The sequence below is a fragment of the Sinohyriopsis cumingii genome, chromosome 17 (assembly GCF_028554795.1).
Source record: "Sinohyriopsis cumingii isolate HCF-2022 chromosome 17, ASM2855479v2, whole genome shotgun sequence".
In the NCBI taxonomy this organism is placed as follows: Eukaryota; Metazoa; Mollusca; class Bivalvia; order Unionida; family Unionidae; genus Sinohyriopsis; species Sinohyriopsis cumingii.
This window is the reverse complement of record NC_142977.1, coordinates 18,367,314-18,378,534: the sequence shown is the minus strand read 5'-3', so window position 1 is coordinate 18,378,534 and position 11,221 is coordinate 18,367,314. Positions and strand designations below refer to the sequence as shown.

General features: G+C 36.6%; 1 protein-coding gene across 3 annotated transcripts in view; it reads left to right on the top strand.

The window, feature by feature from the left end:
- The first annotated feature begins 1,629 nt into the window (after positions 1–1,629).
- LOC149777847 (uncharacterized) overlaps positions 1,630–11,221 on the top strand; it is a 31,756-nt gene continuing 22,164 nt past the window's right edge. For all 3 annotated transcript variants that reach the window (XM_089938270.1, XM_089938272.1, XM_089938271.1), the window contains exons 1-2: positions 1,630–1,780; positions 9,699–10,605. The gene's annotated coding sequence lies outside the window, so the exon portion shown is untranslated. The remainder of the gene's footprint in view (positions 1,781–9,698; positions 10,606–11,221) is intronic.

The following is an 11,221-nucleotide window of genomic DNA, read 5'->3' as shown; positions in this document are numbered from 1 at the left end:
ACTTTCATAAATTTATTTTGGACCGCTCCGGTGGCCTAGTGGTTAGAGCGTCCGCCTCGGAAGCGGGAGGTCGTGAGGGTGTCTGGATTAGGATTTTTAATTTAGCTTTAAAATAAATTCAGTCATATCGCTACGATGTCTGCAGTGTGGCAGGTTATAGTGATGTCTAGCACCGGCGCATCAATGCCGCAGACATGTAGCATCACATATATCTACAGAGCAAAGTAATTTTAAGTTCAATATCATATAAAACATGTTTACAAGTGTATTTCCAAATGCCGTGCTGACAGGAGGCCCCTCGTGTAAATCGCGAGGGACTTGCCAAAAGGATCCAAATCGTGCCCCGCGTTTGCTAGGCCGGTGCTGACATCATGTTCCACCCATTCACTTTATCCTGACACCAGGCCGACCAGTGCCAACACTAACCACTTAATGCTGATCGCCAAACGACGCAGCTGGTAGTACCATTTTTTAAGTATTTGGTATGATTCCACCGAGGTTCGAACCTGCGACCTTCCGTATTCGAGCGGACGCTCTAAACACTTAGGCCACAGGAGCTGTCTCTAACAGGTTGTCATTAACATTTAAAGGAAGTCAGATAATTGAGACCATCATGTGCTGGTACTGTGTTACTGTCGCTCTTACTATTATAAACAGCTGAATTAGTTTTCCTCAATTTGACTTCCAATGTCCAGCAAATTCTCTTGTGAAATAGTATGGATGACGTAGCTAAAGTTGCCTTTCTGAACCTGAAGATAAATACCAGCTTTGTATAGGCGTCCATTTTATTCCTTTCACATACAGGTACTGGAAATAGAACACAGGACCAAAGATGTGAATGAATTACCAGCACCATATACGGACCTCAAATACATATTTCTGTGTAATAAATACTCCAGAACTCAAACACACAATGCAAACAAAGATCCATATTCGGCCATATCTATATACCTTTATAGTGAAAAGAGCGATATGTATACTGATATTAACCTTCTGGTTATTAGAACTTTTCAATTCTATTTAATATATGGAGAGCTATTACATATTACTGCCATGAATATTTAGGAAACATTTTATTGGCCAGTCTGAATATTAATAATAATAATAATAATAATGCTCAGTATATATATATATATATATATATATATATATATATATATATATATATATATATATATATGTGTGTGTGTGTGATCTTGATTCAATAAAGTATGTAAATATGTCATAATAGAAGCCGAGATAAGAATCTTCAGTCTATGACTGACAGCTTTGTATGAGAGAAAGAGAGAGAGATATTGAATATTACGCTCTTACTGAAAAACAGCAATGTTGCCTATTTTTGGCAAAGCTAGAAAGCCATACGTCAATCACAAAAAGAAGCAGAAAAATAATCAGCTCATGTACATAAATATAATTGGCAGATTGACATTAATATGGTCTTTTTGAAAATACATGATAACTGTTTAAAATAAATTGTAAGATTTCATCTACACGGTCAGGTTAAAGCCATGCCTTTAAATGTGTATATGATCTTACATTGAACACGTGACTAGTTGATTAATTAGTGTTGTTTATAATAACAAGGTTTTTCCTCTGACACACTTTCATTTCATGCATTACAGCCTCAAAGTCACGCCGACAATGCATCCATGATTACAGGTATTTTAATTGTCCGATGAATAAGTTTTGGAATATTTGATTGTGGTTACACGACGGGTCATATATGTGGTAGATTACACTTCCTGTTTAAGCGTAGGAGTACAAGCATGTGAATATCCAGGTGAGCAGTGTTATATCTTTAGTTCATAACGCCATTGTATATCTTCCACTAGTACATGTACATTTTGCACATTTGTTAGAAGAGGTTTTATCTTGTACAGAAAATAATTACGCTTTATAATTGTCCAATAGTCTTGTGAAAATCTTTGCTTCAGTACACATGAATAAGGCAAAGCCAGTTGCGAACGAGTCTTCCTCTCTTTGTGTGTAAATCTCTAGTCTCAGGGGGCCCCGGGTGGCCGAGTTATCTAAAGCGCTCGTCTTAATCGATCACTTACTTCTATTAGCGTGGGTTTGAGAGCCATACTCAGCCACTGTGGATATGTAAGAAAGTTTGTCAGTAGTGTCTCGTAAGTCGGTGGTTCTTCCTGGGGTTTTCGCGGGTTCTTCCTCTCCACTATTAATACTGGCAGCCATGCATAGCCTATCGTGTGCTGAAAAATTGCGTTCAACCCCACAACAACAACTGGAGTTTTAACGGGCTCATTCTCCACCAGTTATGCTGGCCGCTATGTGTACAACTATCGTGTGCTGAACAATGGCTTAAAGGGCACAACTCTTTTAAACAGTCACACCCACCCCTACCACTAACCAATGTTCTCTGTGCATAATATAGTTACTGTATTATACTGGGAAAGAAGTACAGCACTTTTTGCTATTAAAAATAATAGAGAAGACAACTTACGTATTAAATTATTGTTTGTAGTCTCCCTTACGAGATTTTACGTTTGTAGTCTCCCTTACGAGATTAACTTACATGGGTTAACTTCCTTTTGATTCTACGTTTATGTGTGTCAGTCATGTGTCTGCACTGTTTAGTATAGGTATATGTACAGCAATTTTTGACATATATATATATATATATATATATATATATATATATATATATATATATATGTGTGTGTGTGTGTGTGTGTGTGTACTTTATATATGATGTACACATAGTACACAGGGCCGGATTTACCCATTAACTCGTAATTTAACAAGGCTAATAGCCGTGGACCTTCATGTTTTGACATTCCTTTAAGCCTTCCATTTGAATGTCATACATCCATACATCCTTAGGCCCTTGCCATCTATTAGCTGTAGGCCCCTCATAACCTTAATCTGGTCTGATTCCCATCTATTATCTGTAGGCCCCTCCTAACCCCTTAATCTGGTCTGATTCCCATCTATTATCTGTAGGCCCCTCCTAACCTTAATCTGGTCTGATTCCCATCTATTAGCTGTAGGCCCCTCATAACCTTAATCTGGTCTGATTCCCATCTATTATCTGTAGGCCCCTCCTAACCCCTTAATCTGGTCTGATTCCCATCTATTATCTGTAGGCCCCTCCTAACCTTAATCTGGTCTGATTCCCATCTATTATCTGTAGGCCCCTCCTAACCTTAATCTGGTCTGATTCCCATCTATTAGCTGTAGGCCCCTCATAACCTTAATCTGGTCTGATTCCCATCTATTATCTGTAGGCCCCTCCTAACCTTAATCTGCTCTGATTCCCATCTATTATCTGTAGGCCCCTCCTAACCTTAATCTGGTCTGATTCCCATCTATTATCTGTAGGCCCCTCCTAACCTTAATCTGGTCTGATTCCAACCTATTAGCTGTAGGCCCCTCATAAGCTTAATCTGGTCTGATTCCCATCTATTATCTGTAGGCCCCTCATAACCTTAATCTGGTCTGATTCCCATCTATTATCTGTAGGCCCCTCCTAACCTTAATCTGGTCTGATTCCCATATATTAGCTGTAGGCCCCTCCTAACCTTAATCTGGTCTGATTCCCATCTATTATCTGTAGGCCCCTCCTAACCTTAATCTGCTCTGATTCCCATCTATTATCTGTAGGCCCCTCCTAACCTTAATCTGGTCTGATTCCCATCTATTATCTGTAGGCCCCTCATAACCTTAATCTAGTCTGATTCCCATCTATTATCTGTAGGCCCCTCCTAACCTTAATCTGGTCTGATTCCCATCTATTAGCTGTAGGCCCCTCCTAACCTTAATCTGGTCTGATTCCCATCTATTATCTGTAGGCCCCTCATAACCTTAATCTGGTCTGATTCCCATCTATTATATGTAGGCCCCTCCTAACCTTAATCTGGTCTGATTCCCATCTATTATCTGTAGGCCCCTCATAACCTTAATCTGGTCTGATTCCCATCTATTATATGTAGGCCCCTCCTAACCTTAATCTGGTCTGATTCCCATCTATTAGCTGTAGGCCCCTCCTAATCTTAATCTGGTCTGATTCCCATCTATTAGCTGTAGGCCCCTCATAACCTTAATCTGGTACGATTGTATGTTTATCTGATGGTATCACTAGGACACATTTACTATATGATCATTATTCATTGTGCAGTAATGTCTTTACTTTTCCGTTTATATGTGTTTAATTTTGAGTACGTAGTAAGTAGTAAACACAAAAGGGCAATTAAAGCACACTTGTGCTTCTTATAAACTCTCACAAAACTTCACCGATAATGGAAGCACGGATATGGGGGAATACGGGTGGCTGGTTAGGGCACCGGTGGGGTTTGGGTCCATTTTAAAGAGTGCGGTTCTTTTCTTTAGAAGGACCAAAGGCGACGCTCTCCTGCTTCGCCATTTCGTCCAGTGGAAATTTGTGACGGGCCTGGACAGAAGCGTTAATTTAATTCAGAACGTGCAAAGTATGATAGGAAAAGACAAAAGATAAGCATAGGAAAGCATAAGAAGAAAGTCCTCATTTATTGAGCAATTTTGAATCACGTTTTGCTTAATAAAAATAAGTCTAATAGGACCGGCTGGATAAGAGCAACAACAACACCAAGAACAACATTAAGACTGCAATTCCTGTATGTATGCAATGTTTAGTTTTATACCTGTTTCAACAAATGTACAGATGAGGGTTCGTAGTAAAAGGCACATTTGTTATTGTGGTCACTCCTTAGCCCCTCCATTTATAAAATGTTATGCATACTTAGGGCCTGTTGTCATTTTGCAGATAGTTGTTTTCCTAATTAAGTGTAATAAGTAATGTAAGTCGCATTGTTGACTAATGAAATATTGTTCCATTCGTATTGAGAGTAAAATTAAGAGACAGTTTTCATGATGAGATCGTAACGAATTCTATCAGAATAATATGCATATTTTGGACTAGATACTATTGCTGGCCTTGTATGGCACGTTTAAAATTATCGTGATACGAATTATCGTATTTTAATTCTCAGACCTCAAAGAGAAATGCGTTAAATGTCATTTGTGCTTTGTTGAGGTTGTGTCTGACATGCTCGACATTGGTGATATTCGTGTTTTGAATACTGAATATGCAGAGGTCATTTCTGTGTGATTGTATTACAGCGAGCTTCACGACGGAGTCGAAACCATGAAAATGTAACATCACGCAAAGTGCGTGAGCACAATAACGTGTCACCAAAATCGTTAAAAGTAAGCATGCATCTTGTTCCAAAATAGTACATTCATGACAAAGTATCAACACGGACATTTCCCCCAAACGCACTGTTAGGTTCAGTTTATATTCAACGGAAATTCATTGCGGGAGCAAAGTCAAGACAGAGACATGCGATATTACCATAATATCGTTAACTATAGTTTCCATTTTTTAAAAATTATTTTCTGACGAGACAACCATCAAAAATTACAAACTAATCATTCCAAAGGAAGCTAACTATTTGACAATGTGTCTCTGATTAAAGAAAACGAACTATTGTCTTCGACATTGCATTGATAAGATTTCAGCACTCTAACATCACATGGTAATTGAAATATTTTTTAGGGACTTGACCGATTCATCTAACTAAACATACTTGCACTTAGATACAAAATTATGATTCAGTTACTCTACATAATTAGGGAGGTTTTTCTCAGTGTTTATATAGTTATATATACATAAACGCATACATACATACATACATACATAAAACTCGCTGATATTGCAGAGTTTACTGCTTGAAACAAATCAAAGTATCAAAGAACATAAAAAGTCCCGTGTAATATAACGCAGAAGTTGAGAATAAATAACTTTGTCGGATGAAAATTAATATGCTTTTTCCTCCATATCCCAACATAATGCGAACATAATACTATTTAATAAATTGCTGGTATAATAATGTAACCCATTCAAAATTTAACCCATTCAAAATTTCTACATGCATGATATTTTTCGACCTTGAAGTGAAATTACAGTAGATTGTTAAAATATGACAAAAAAGCATGTGTTTGTAATAGCTACATTTATAATTTAAAAAAAAATGGTTTTGTAACAAGAGAAGTAAATTGGTTCGAAGATCATTATGATTTTTCTCTTTGATTCCATCCAATATTACATTTTTTCTTGGAGAAAAAAAAATTGGTGTGTTTGCACTTCCTCGTCACCATTGCAATGTGTTATTTATAAATATCGGTGATATGTGACAATCCAAGGGCACATGGATATTTGTTCGGCACATTGCATATATAAAAAGCAAAGACTGTTTGTGACAATTGTTTTGTATTAAGTAGCATTTTTATCAATCTGATTAAAATCTACTGGTCTAGGTGGAGACCTGACCTCTTGGGGTCATGGCCTGTTGACCTTTGTTATTATCTAAATCGCTAATTTTATCAGCCGATCAGGTGTGTGTGTGTGTGTGTGCGTGTGTGTGTGTGTGAAAGAGATTTAGATTTGTAACTTAGCTTTAACAATTTTTCCGTTATATCGCTACAATGTCTGCAGTGTGAGAGTTTATAGTGATGTCTAGCACTTGTGCATCATGTCGCAGACACGTAGTATGATGTCCCACTCAGTCACATTATCCTGACACCAGGCCGACCAGTCCGAACACTAACGTCTTGATGCTGAGCGCCAAGCGAGGCAGCTGTTAGTATAATTTTTGTAAGTCTTTGGTATGACTTGACTGGGGATCGAACCCACGAACCCTCGTTAATATCCTTATAGAAATAATACGAAATATTGACGAGGAACCGATGCCTATAAATGGTGGACAAGGTGGCGCTTTACCGTATTATTTTTTGCTCAGGGTTAGAATTTTAAGGAAAAAGAATTTCCTCGGGTGTCCTCATTGGTTATACTGGCTATTAAAAAAAGATCTTGTATATCTTAGATATAATTCAAAGACCCTTTAATTCCCTTTCGTTTGGTGTATGATTAATGGGCGTAATATGGATTATAAAGTATACAGCTTTGCCTTAATCCAGATGTGCAGCTTTCAAAAAAACTGCTAGCTCCACTTGGTCATTTTCATTTCCTAGACTTTAGAGGTAAATTGTTAAAAAAGGAGCCGATAACTTGTTTGACATTTTATATATTTGTAAAATCATACATCGCACTTTCAGAAGCTGGTATTGTCTAGTTGTGCAAATTTCATTTCCTGTTTTAATAGGAGCTAAAGATAATGTACTTTAGACTAATTCAGGCTGATTTTGTTTTAGCACAAGGGAGCAGTAATTTTAGCTAACACTGTGCTTAGATCATGTACAATTTCAATAAGTACTATGTCCAAAGAAATGACAGTCACATTACATCAAAGTAACATATCAATCAACTTCAGCTTACAAACGTCACACTCTCAAAATTACATATTAACTTCCAAAGGTGTAGATGCAACAGCTACGAAAATATTTATACACATTACTAATGTAGTTGAAAAAGAAATATGCACTGACAGACTGACAGATGGACTGATAGACATATAGATAGATAACGACGATAAATAGATGGATGATTAATGCGTGGTTGGTTACATATCTAGGCATCATTTGAGATATCAAGCAAGGACTTAATATTAAGGAGGGTCCCGAGTGGTCTAAAGTGCTCACCGCTCCAGATCACTGCCATCTCACCTCTGTCTGCCTTGGTTCGAGTCGAAGGCACGGCTAGCATCTGTATGTGGGTAAGCCTGCCAGCATCATCTTGTGGGTCGGTGGTTCTTCCCTGGGTTTTCCAGAGTTCTTCCTCCACCAGTTATACTGGCCGCCATGTATAGCCTATCTTGTGCCGAAAATGGCGTTAAACCCAAGAACAACAACTACTTAATATTAAGGAAAACTGCGTAATTATATTTTATTTTTAAAAGATGGATCGTTATTTTGATAAATACTTGGGATCTGAAAAGGATATTTATATGACGATTTGGATACCAAGTAAATCTCGATAAAAAGTGTTTATTCGTCAGAAACAGTAGTACAATGTGCCATGTGTTAGGGGAAATAGCATAAAATCCATAGAGAAGGATAGGTAAAACGAAATTAAATTATAAGCACCTCACGGCATAACTTTACTCATATCTATCTATCTATCTATCTATCTATCTATCTATCTATCTATCTGTCTGTCTGTCTGTCTGTCTGTTACAAGGCTATCTGTCCTACATCTTACATTAGCATAAACATCAAATGATTGGATACGTTATCCTTCTATTATATTCCTAGAGAGAGATGAATACGTAGCAATACTTGTATAAATTCTACTTTTTAATGTATCGTTATTAATTGTCCACAAGAATTATTGTGAATTCTGATTTAAAAAAACATATAAATATAACATACAGACAATCGTCTACATTATATAAAGGCTATTCTTATTTCCTACCGCTGGTAGAGCTAATCCGAATGTAAAGAAATATATCATCTAGTAACAAATCTGTATATACCTACCTGTTTTTTACCTCTTATAAATTCATCGTGTAATATACAACTTTTGTGATAGTTATATCAGGTATATACTTACATTAGGCTATACAACCTTTATTTTTTTATCATGAAGAAGAAGATTTGAATGCTACAGTCGTGCACATGGTATACTCTCAACAGATACTGTGCACACTATTAGGTACTAATTTTGTTTACAAACATATTGGACACCTGTGGGAACTAAAATAAAAGGATAGCAATACATTGATATTTGTTAACTGAATTGCCAACTTAAATTCGTCCATATTGTTGCAACTCTATGGTTTTAATCAACGTATTAAAATAGAGTGCAAACCCACAAGTCTTGTAAAATTCAAAACGTAATTATTTCCCTTAGATGTAAAGTGACAAACTATAAGTAACTTACAGTTTGGTAAATGAAATCCCATTTAGTCCTAAAAGTTCTTTCATATGTCCAAAAGTATTGAGTAAACCCAAATAAGTTACAGTGGTAATCATACGAAGTTCACACTCTTCTGACGACGTGCCAATGGTCTTGAAGTATCATGATGATAAAATCCAAAATGTCTTTAAAAGACATCGCAGTAATCCAATACCGCTACTAAATCCGAAAAAAAAACTGAACACCGAATAATCCCCCCCCCAAAAAAATCCCCAAAACTATATGACTCCAGTAAAACCGATGACAATGCTAATAATTTGTAGTAATCATCCAAATATCAACTCCTGAAGCGCAATACCAGGTTTGAATTAATCATGTTGGCATTTCGAAATCACTCTAACTGTAAATGAGGTCAAATAATTACCAGCTAACCAATCAGAAATTTGGTCAGCTGGAATTCCTTCCGGGGAATCACATGACCTGTACTGAACTCATTAACATTTTTACTTCAATAAGAATACATATCATTGTCTCTGAAACTATGAATGTGCTTACAAGAATGACCTCCTGTTATAGTACAAACGTAGAACTATATATAATATTAGTATCTAATATCTTATTTAGTAAATGACACTTTCGATCTGGAATCATGAAAGTTAACACACATAATATAGATGTAATAAACAATATGGCGAAATGGTGTTCCTATGAAAATTGTCACAGTTAAGTAAGTTAATTATTATAACTGATCAATACACATTATATATTTATGAACAAGTTAAACTATATTTTATGATGTAAGATTAATTTCTGTGGAATAAGTTTATATGTTATATACTAGTTTATTTATTTACTGATCGAAACTTATAAACGAATGTCATTCTAGCGCATCCAAGGACAGAATGAAAGTATAAAAGAATGAGAAGGGGAAAGCATTTCCGTTTGGACAACCATGACAATTATGAGGAAGTCACTGTTTTGGTCAACACTCTTAACAGGCTGGCGACTCGTATAGACACTCTTAACCATCGACTGGTAAAGGGAAACAAATTGGTTATGTGCTCATCCATGCTGTCATAAACACATCAAACATACCAGTAGTTCTGTAAGCTGCATCAATGTCCATGAGTTGGCTGGCGACCGTGAACCTAGTGCATTGAAATCCACAAATCACGGATCGCTTGAGATAAATAAGGGAGCTTTGGATATTCATATGATTGGTGAAAAACTGCATAAGCGACCACCAAAACCAAATGTGATTCACAAATACTGGAACCTTACCAGTTCTTACTAACGCAACAACCATGTGATTTAAAAGAGCAAAAAGACACGTATCATTTATTGACACATTGGCAGGAAAACCCCCAAAAAATGATACAAATCAACCAGCCATGACTATCAAAGTGGACAACGATCAGGAACAGCCGGATATTAGAGGGGTCCAAAATATGAGGGATAGATCAGACGAAGGTAATTCACCTGCTCAGTTTGTTCGTATTTGTTCATCCGGGTTGAAAAGCGTCAAAGCGGATCCGAAAGAAGACAATAGAAAAAGACAATTAAGGAAGATTTTGAAAACGATACTAACTCTGCCCAATTAAATGTTGGTAAAAATAAAAATAAAAACCAAATCGTGAACCTAATTTAAAGAAATACGAGGACGTCCAGTCCAAAGGACATATAAAACATGCAAACAGACAGAAGAAAGAAGTGACACCATCTTCCAACATCGTAATGGCCGATGACAAACCCAGATCAGAGAGAAATGTTGTGACGATGGAAGATAAACATAGGTTATAGTTATAGTTATTACATCTTTTCTTTTCTTTCCTTTCATTATTACTTGTCTCATCTTGGTTTGATTTATTCATCTATCGATTGAACGATTTCTCTAGTTAGCTAGGTAGCTGCCTGGAGTATGAAGTGAAGTTTAGAATGTATACTTCAGTATGATAAAATAACCCTTTGATATACTTAGATGAAAGTATAATCTAGCAGGCTACGCTGGAACTAAGGAATGCGTGTGTGTGTGTTTGTGTGTGCGTGCGCGCTTGCAGAGGGATTGGCGAGGAGTGAGACAATTTGAGCAAGAAATAAATGGATGTGTTTCTGTTCAAGCAACAAAAGAGATGATAAGGTATTAAATATGGCGTAGTTAATAAACTAATAAACGATAAAAACGACCACTCTTACATTTTCGCTTTGGACTGGGTTAAGTTAGCCAAGTTCGTAACCTACCTCAGTTTCTTAAAAGTAAACGAAAGTAAAAGTTTTATACACGATCATTTTCAAGCATGAAAATGTACTGAAATACACATTCGTTTACACATCTATACACCCTTAAAACATCATTTCTTCATGAGCGACAACCATGTATCAGTTAAACATCAAAACTACAATTTCTTTCTT